Here is an 8,122-nt window from a genome sequence, read left to right on the forward strand (position 1 = left end):
GCTGGGCCAGGAAACCACATGGAAAGAATCACAAGCAAGGGAGAAACAGGAAAGGCAGGTATAAATAGACAGAGGGACGGGAGCTAGCTCCGTCTGGCCAGGCTGTGATAGGCTCTCCCACTCCTAAGCCTGCCATCCTGAGTGGTGGAAGAAGGAGTCAGTCTCAGAGACGTAGATTCAGGTGTAGACTGATTACCTATGGGAGTTAACCCCGAAGCTGTGCCTGGCAGATCCTTTACAATAGCGGACTTTGCTCACACGCATAATGACCTCATAGACAAGGCTGAGCTCTTGGATGATGAGCTGGACATAATCCATCGAAAATTGATGGACATTGAGGCCCGATCACAGAGGAATAACCCCCAATTCCGGGGGATCCCTGAATCTGTCCTCGGTGACCAATTGCCTAATTATGTAATAGAACTGGTACAGGTAGTGCTCCCAGATTTAACTCGACTGGATAGTAACTTAGACCTTCACTTTTATAATATAAGAGATCAGCTCTTGAAATCATACAAGAATTTGGCTAAACTGCCGCACAAGTTTATTGAACCACGTTGTACACTGACCTGTCTGTTGCAACTTTGGCTACTACTACTACAAAACTCCTGAGATCACGTTATCCCCCTACAATTGATCACGCTGCTGGTTACATAAAGGCCAACAGGATATGGACAAAAGTATTGGGACACATACTTCCCACCTACAGAAGCATTTATGACATCCCATTCTGAATCCAAAGGTATTGATATGGAGTTGGTCCATCCTTTGCAGCTAAAAAAGTTTCCACTCTTCTGGGAAGGCTTTCTACGAGATTTTGGAGTGTGTCTGTGGGAATTTTTGCCCATTCATATAGAAGAGCATTTCTGAGGTCAAACGCTGATGTTAGACGAGAGGGCCTGGCTCGCAATCTCCGTTCTTGTTTATCTTAAAGGTGTTCAATGGCGTTTAGTCCAGGGCTCTGTGCGAGCCAGTCATGTCAAGATATTGAGGTTGGTGATCCATTAGTGGGACCCACCTAATTTGGTATATTCTCAAGTGTGTTGTTTTCATATTTGAGCACTGTTTCTTCTCTCTTACTATATTAATTGTTATTTTTAACATCACTAGTGCCTGCCTATTTTTTAATGCCATACGAATAAGAGCAATAGAGATGTGGAGCCCTGAATACCATAGCACTCTATTTATGGGGATTAACTTTATGTTCTTTACTGTTAACAGATTAAAACAGTCCTGATAAATGTTCTAGGTTGTGGCGAGACGAGCTACAATCTAAAAGCAATTGTGTTTTTTACAACAAACTTTTAAGATGCTCTCCGAAATTAAGGAGAGTATGTTTATAATTGGAGGTGATTTTAAACTCACTATGCACCCAGAATGGGACTACTCACCTTGTCCTAAACGTAGCAGGGACTCTATGTCAACCTTAATGAAAGAGGAATCCATTCTCAATATATGGACATATCTCACCCCCTACAGAAAAGGAAATGGATGAGGATCTGGGAGTAAGGCGTCCTATGTTGTCATAGTAGCCAGAGGCCGAGAAATGCAAAGACCGAGTTAAGACGCTTGGTAGAGCATCATCAATCATTCTCTGCAGGGAGCCTCACTGATCACATCTCATGCCTACAAGTAAGTGTAAAATACAAGAACAGACTACACACAGATACATATAATTCAATAAAATAATATTAAAATATATTTTGGTATGTGCTGCCCACTGTGTTCCCATGATGAGGTGGTAGGAGTAAAGCGTCCTATGTCATCATAGTAACCAGAAGCCGAGGAGTGCAAACACATAGATAAGCTGCTTGTTATGTTATGCATGGAGCTCCACTGATCTACAAGTAAGGACCCATACACACAGTGTACACAGTGTCCGTTTTGAGTATGTGCCAGGAAACCTCCCAGTGCAGATGCAAAACGTATCAGTAAAAAAGTTATTTATTCCCCTACTTTGAATTAGTTTTTTTTTTACATAGGCTGTTTGCATGCATTAAGACATCCTTGTGAATCAAAAACAGGGGATTTTTCACTTTGCTCTTTTCTTTTGTAACCCGTGAAAAGCCATTGCAGCCATTGTCCCGCTCCTGATCAAGTGGGCATAGTGGCAGTGTCTGTATGGCACATGTCCTCTGAGAACGCCGGCCTGTGCAGTACAGAAAGGGGTTGAGGTTGCTTCTGCTTTTTCAGCCTGTCTTTTTATATTATTTTATTAAGAATTCTTTCAATTGCTATCAATTTATTTCAATACCTTTCTATTAATAATTACACTTTAAAATGTCTATGGGTAAGTAGGGGATGCATAGAAGTAAATATTTGGGTACAAATAATGGAAAAGGTTAGTGAGGTTAACCAGTCCTATATAAAACCACAGATAACACATTATGACATAACAATGACTTGACTCAACGTCTATAAAACAAATTATATCACAAAATAATAAATAACAAACTTTGGTCTCCTGCAGTAGTTTGCCAAGATAAACATTGCCCCAAGTTATGGTTTAAAGGTTATATGTAAACAATTAACCCCTTCCCGCCTCAGCCATTTTTCAGATTCTACTGACCAATGGGTAAGATTGCAGAACATTTGCTGCATTTCATTTTTTTTTTCCGCCAAAACAAAAAGAGAAATTTAAAGGAAAAACGTTTCAGTTCTTCTGCCATTTGAATTTGATCCTACCTTTGGCTTTAAACACAGTGCATGCAACAAGCTCTACAGATATCAGTCACAGATGCCCCCACAACAGTGTTGTATAGTACCAACCCAGGGGCATAGAAAAAAGTACAGAGGTATAAAGTTCTAAGGAAACCCAAGATTGCTCATCACCTGCTTTCATTGCGACCTAATGCAGAACAGATTCCTGAAACTGAACTATATCTATTATCTATATACCTTGTTTTACTTGGTGCGTTGTACGTCAATATCTAACTTCAGCAGAAAATAACATTTAGTATACAATGACTGAGACGATACTATAATATAGTGAAACACTACAACATATTAGTAATCTTTCTAGATTAGTTAATCTATACATGTACATTACTGAGTCTAAGCGAAAAACAAATAGGAAACATATTTTGAGGTTCATTGAGATAAGTATTGATGGTCAGAGGTCTTGCACTCTTTTACCGCTAGTGGCACTTGTAGTCAGATGGTTTACACACTAGGCCTTTTGCTTCCCGAAATAGTCTATAGAGAACAGATAAACCCACTCTTGCCAGTTTTTACTATCTTGTGGTTTTTGTTAAAGCCCAAGGCGTCACGGGTCTACCTGATAATGAAGACAAAACTTTTTCCGTTCCTGTATGTCTATATTCCCTCCTGATCAGCTACTCTCACCAGCATGACACATTGCGTAGAGATGGCAAGGGTAGTGATTTTCTCTGTAGCTATAGTGAACAAAACTCTGTTTGTTCTATCAACACGGTGCCTCAAGGTTTTGGCCCTTGACTCCTAAAAGTATGCCAATATTTAACTCAAAAAAATGTAGCAAGCATTTAAAGCGTTGAAACAGAAAATCAATATTCTTTCAAGTGGTAGAAAGTATGGCAGTACAAACTGCGGTAATTAAAGTGCAGACACCGTATGACCTCTTTGAGTATTTCATCCCTGAATTCTCTGTTAAATACTTACAGTAAAACCCAGGTGCTTGAATGTAAAATACCACTCCTTTCCGGCAAGAAACAATTAATTAAAGTGTGAATCAAGTCAACAGTGAATCAGATAGATCCGATCTTTGCAGGCATGTAAGAATAATGAAAGCAATTGGCTGACTAGTAATGCCTGAAAGAGTAACTATTTATAAGTTCATTACTATATTTATTTTTGCATGTATGTAGGGAATCATATATAACTCTGTTCTCCCAGGTTGGCAGCCTCTTATACTGCAGAGACAAGAAGGGGAGTGGATGTCCAGCGCTGTATGACTTCTTAGTACAGAGCTGTATAGCCTTCAAGCACTGCCGTACAAATTGGCGTCGTATTTATAGGGATATTCTGCCCTAGAAGCAATGCTTCCATGAGTCCATTAGAGCAAGCCACAATTTTTTTTTTCCAGTTGAATCTGTCCAAAAAATTAAATAATAATGACTTCATATGGAGGTACAGTAGGGGCCCTGTGTAACTCTGATGCAGTACACACCTTTATGTCTCTGTACAAAACTAAAGGCCGGAAGTCCAGTCTTGAATGGAAGTTGAGAACATAGGACCTTTACATTCTACGCCTTATTATCTGTAACTACCAAAATAACTTCAGAGTGGTCATACAATATTGTTCTTAACCCATTAACGATATGCCACGTACATGTATGTGGCAGTCGTTAAGGGGATGCATGGGCTGAGCTCACTTCATACTTAGCGGGTGATGGCTTTGTAATACAGCTGACACATCACTGCAACGGGCGGAGTCAAAGATCACTTTGATTCCGCCCGTTTAACCACTTAAATGCTGCGGTCAATCGTAAAGCATTAGAATCAGGGGACTCATCGCAACGCGATTGCATGGTGCCGATGGTCGCCATAGAATAAAGTGAACATGTAGCTTTTGCCTTCTGATGGACGTAAAAACAAAAACTCCCAAAAAATAGTGTAATCACTATTTTTTGCCCATTTCACCCCACAAATATATTTTTTTCAGTTTACCTTATGCAGTGTAATAAATGGTGCCATGAAAAACTACAACTTGTCCCACAAAAAACAAGCCCTCATACGGCTATGTTGACTGAAAAAAATAAATAAATAATGGCTTCCTGAATCATTATATGCATTAACTGTATGCAATATTTCTCTTGTAAGCTCAGATGTTTGTGGACCTTTCCTTGATTAATTTTCTGGCACTAGTTGACAGCTTTCATTGTCAGCCATATTAACTTTCATGGATCTGCTTTTGTCTTCTCCAGGAACGTAGCTAAAGGCTCATGGGCCCCGATGTAAAAGTTCTTATTGCCCCCACCCCGCAAACTTCTCATGGCCGACGGTCCGCAGCCTTCAGCTGCATCGCTGGGTCTCTGGGCCACTGTTCCAGGCCTTTCCCAGCCTTATAATACCAGCCTTTGGCCGCCCCATTGCCCGGCCATCACTACAGATGGTCAAGTACTGGATCGTACCTGGCTCTTCCCAGCACCCCTGGTGGCGGTGGGTACCAGGGTAATAAAGGGAGTTAGTGTTAGCCTCTGCATCGGCTAACACTAAGCCCCGCCTTAGCAATGGATGCTGTCAATCAGCCGGCGGCCATTACTAAGGCGGTAGTAATATAGTTTAAAAAAAACCACAAAGACATAGAAAAAATATTTTATTGAAATAAAAAATAAACGACACAACCCTCATACTATTTTATTGATAATAAAAAAAGCTGTCATAAATGTAGTCCTGGAATCCCACGTAGTCCAACGACCGAACCTGTAAGAAAACACACAAAAAATTATTAGTAACACATGTGTTAGGCTTAGATACAGGGCCCATGTGTGATACTGTCTGTGGGACCCTGTATCTAAGCCTACCACAAGGTAGGCTTAGATACAGGGTCCAGCAGGCAGTAATCTTATACAGTATAAGATTACTGTGTGCTGGGGCCCTGTATCTAAACTTACCGTGTGGTAGGCTTAAATACAGGGCCCATCAGATAGGATCACACATGGGCCATGTATCTAAGCCTACCATGTGATTGGCTTAGATACAGGGCCCAGCAGAGAGCATCACACAATCTGTGATCCTGTCTCATGGGCCCTCTAAGCCTGCTACATCTAGGCTTTAAGGGGTTGTCCAGTCCCTAAACATTGATGGCCTATCCTCTAGATAGGCCATCAATAGCTGATGTGTCGGAGTCTGTCTCCCGGGAGCCACCAATCAGCTGTTTTGAAGGGGCCGCAGCACTCGTACGAGAGCTGCTTCCCCTTTATTTCACTTACTCGCTCACACTGTGAATCGCCGACACGGATTCACAGTGTGAGCAAGTGACCGGAATGAAGGGGAAGCAGCTCTCGTACGAGTGCTGCGGCCCCTTCAAAACAGCTGATTGGCCGGCTCCCGGGAGTCGGACCCCGCCAATCAGTTTCAGCAGACAGGGATATTAATCTTACCCTCCTCTTCAGCCACGGCGGAAGTTCTGTCCTGACTCCTATCCAGGATCACGATGTTGTGCGCGGCGCATAGCGTGGTGACATCAGGACCTCCGCTGCGCTCCAGAACCAAGAAGTTAAGTACTGTCAGTTACTATAGTAACAGGGGCCCACGGCCCGAGTTACTATAGTAACTTTTTATTGATGTGGTGCGGGGGGGCCGTGGGCCCTCCTGGCTTTGGGGCCCGGTCGCAATTGCGACCCCTATAGCTGTGCCACTGGCAGAGGCGTAGCTAGGTTCTCCAGCACCCGGGGCAAAGATTCAATTTGGCGCCCCCCCAACCTCTTTCCCGACATCTCCTTCCTCCTCGCTGTGTTTGTTTTCTCTACCAATCAACGACGTGTCATTTATTTTCCACATATCTTTTTATGTAACTCGAGCATAAAAACATTTGTACATTTTACAAGCAATATAGTTCTATACACAACACCAGAACCAAGCTCAATACATATATACAGCACCAGCACAAATGCAGCTCAATTTTGTGCAACCCCTGCCTTATAGGTATGTACGGCGTAAAACTACAGCTCCCAGCATGGCCTGCACAATGATAAGGATATGCTAGGAGTTGCTGTTTCACAAAAAATAAATCATATCATAATCATACCACCCATCATCTCGCTGCAGATCATACAGTGACTACAGTGCTGATTAGAGGCAGAATAAACATTTACATTAAGTGACTCACCGGTGACGTCTCAGATTCTAGTTTTCTTTCTCCATCCGATTCAGACCTCTATGATGACTTCTCCTGGTCACAGCCTATTTCTGCAGTTTGCCGCTCAGATGTCTTCAGCTTCTCACTTTTCCAACATGTCTACACCTATAAATAAAGATAAAGTTATCATTATACCACAAACTACGCCCCTAAATATAATAGCACCATACACGGCACCTCTAATTATAATAGCACCATACACCGTGTCCCACACACACACACACTGTGCCCCCTATAGATAGTGCCCCCCATAGAGCCCCCTGTAGATAGTGCCCCCTGTAGATAGTGCCCCCATATATCCCACCCCTGTATATAGTGTCCCACAAATAGCTCCCCCTATAGTGCTCTACAGATAGCCCACCCCTGTATATAGCCCGCCTGTAGATATAGCCCAGCCCTGTATATAGTGATCCACGTATAGCCCAACCCTGTATATAGCCCCCTGTTGATATAGCACATCCCTGTATATAGTGCTCCACAGATAGCCCACCCCTGTATATAGCCCCCTGTAGATATAGCCCAACCCTGTATATAGTACTCCACAGATAGCCCAACCCTGTATATAGCCCCCCTGCCGATATAGCCCACCCCTGTATATAGTCCCCCTGTAGATATAGCCCACCGCTGTATATAGTATCCCACAAATAGCTCCCCCTATAGTGCTCCACAGAAAGCCCACCCCTGTATATAGCCCCCCTGTAGATATAGCCCATCCCTGTATATAGTGCTCCACATATAGTCCACCCCTGTATGTAGTGCTCCACAGATAGCCCACCCCAGTATAAAGCCCCCCTGTAGATATAGCCTACCCCTGTTTATAGTGCTCCATAGATTACCCATCCCTGTATATAGCCCCCTGTAGATATAGCCCACCCCTGTATATAGTGCTCCACAGATAGCCCACCCCAGTATAAAGCCCCCCTGTAGATATAGCCTACCCCTGTTTATAGTGCTCCATAGATCACCCATCCCTGTATATAGCCCCCTGTAGATATAGCCCACCCCTGTATATAGTGCCCCACATATAGTCCACCCCTGTATATAGTGCTCCACAGATAGCCCACCCCTGTATATAGCCCCCTGTAGATATAGCCCACCCCTGTATATAGTGCTCCATAGATCGCCCACCCCTGTATATAGCCCCCCAGAAGATATAGCCCACCCCAGTATATAGCCCACCCTGTAGATAGACACCCCCCATAGATAAAGCCCCTCGCGTGTAGATAAAGCCCCCCCATAGATAAAGTCCCCCGCCCGTAGATAAAGTCCCCCTTGTAAATA

The 8,122-nt window shown here is 43.2% G+C and overlaps 1 long non-coding RNA gene across 1 annotated transcript in view; it reads right to left on the reverse strand.

Moving 5' to 3' along the window:
* Positions 1-3,362, reverse strand: part of LOC142745317 (uncharacterized) — a 69,793-nt gene extending 66,431 nt beyond the window's left edge. Inside the window, exon 1 of the long non-coding RNA XR_012881683.1 lies at positions 3,278-3,362. This is a non-coding gene — a long non-coding RNA (uncharacterized LOC142745317). The remainder of the gene's footprint in view (positions 1-3,277) is intronic.
* Positions 3,363-8,122: the final 4,760 nt, after the last annotated feature.

This window comes from Rhinoderma darwinii, chromosome 1 (assembly GCF_050947455.1).
Source record: "Rhinoderma darwinii isolate aRhiDar2 chromosome 1, aRhiDar2.hap1, whole genome shotgun sequence".
Lineage (NCBI taxonomy): Eukaryota > Metazoa > Chordata > Amphibia > Anura > Rhinodermatidae > Rhinoderma > Rhinoderma darwinii.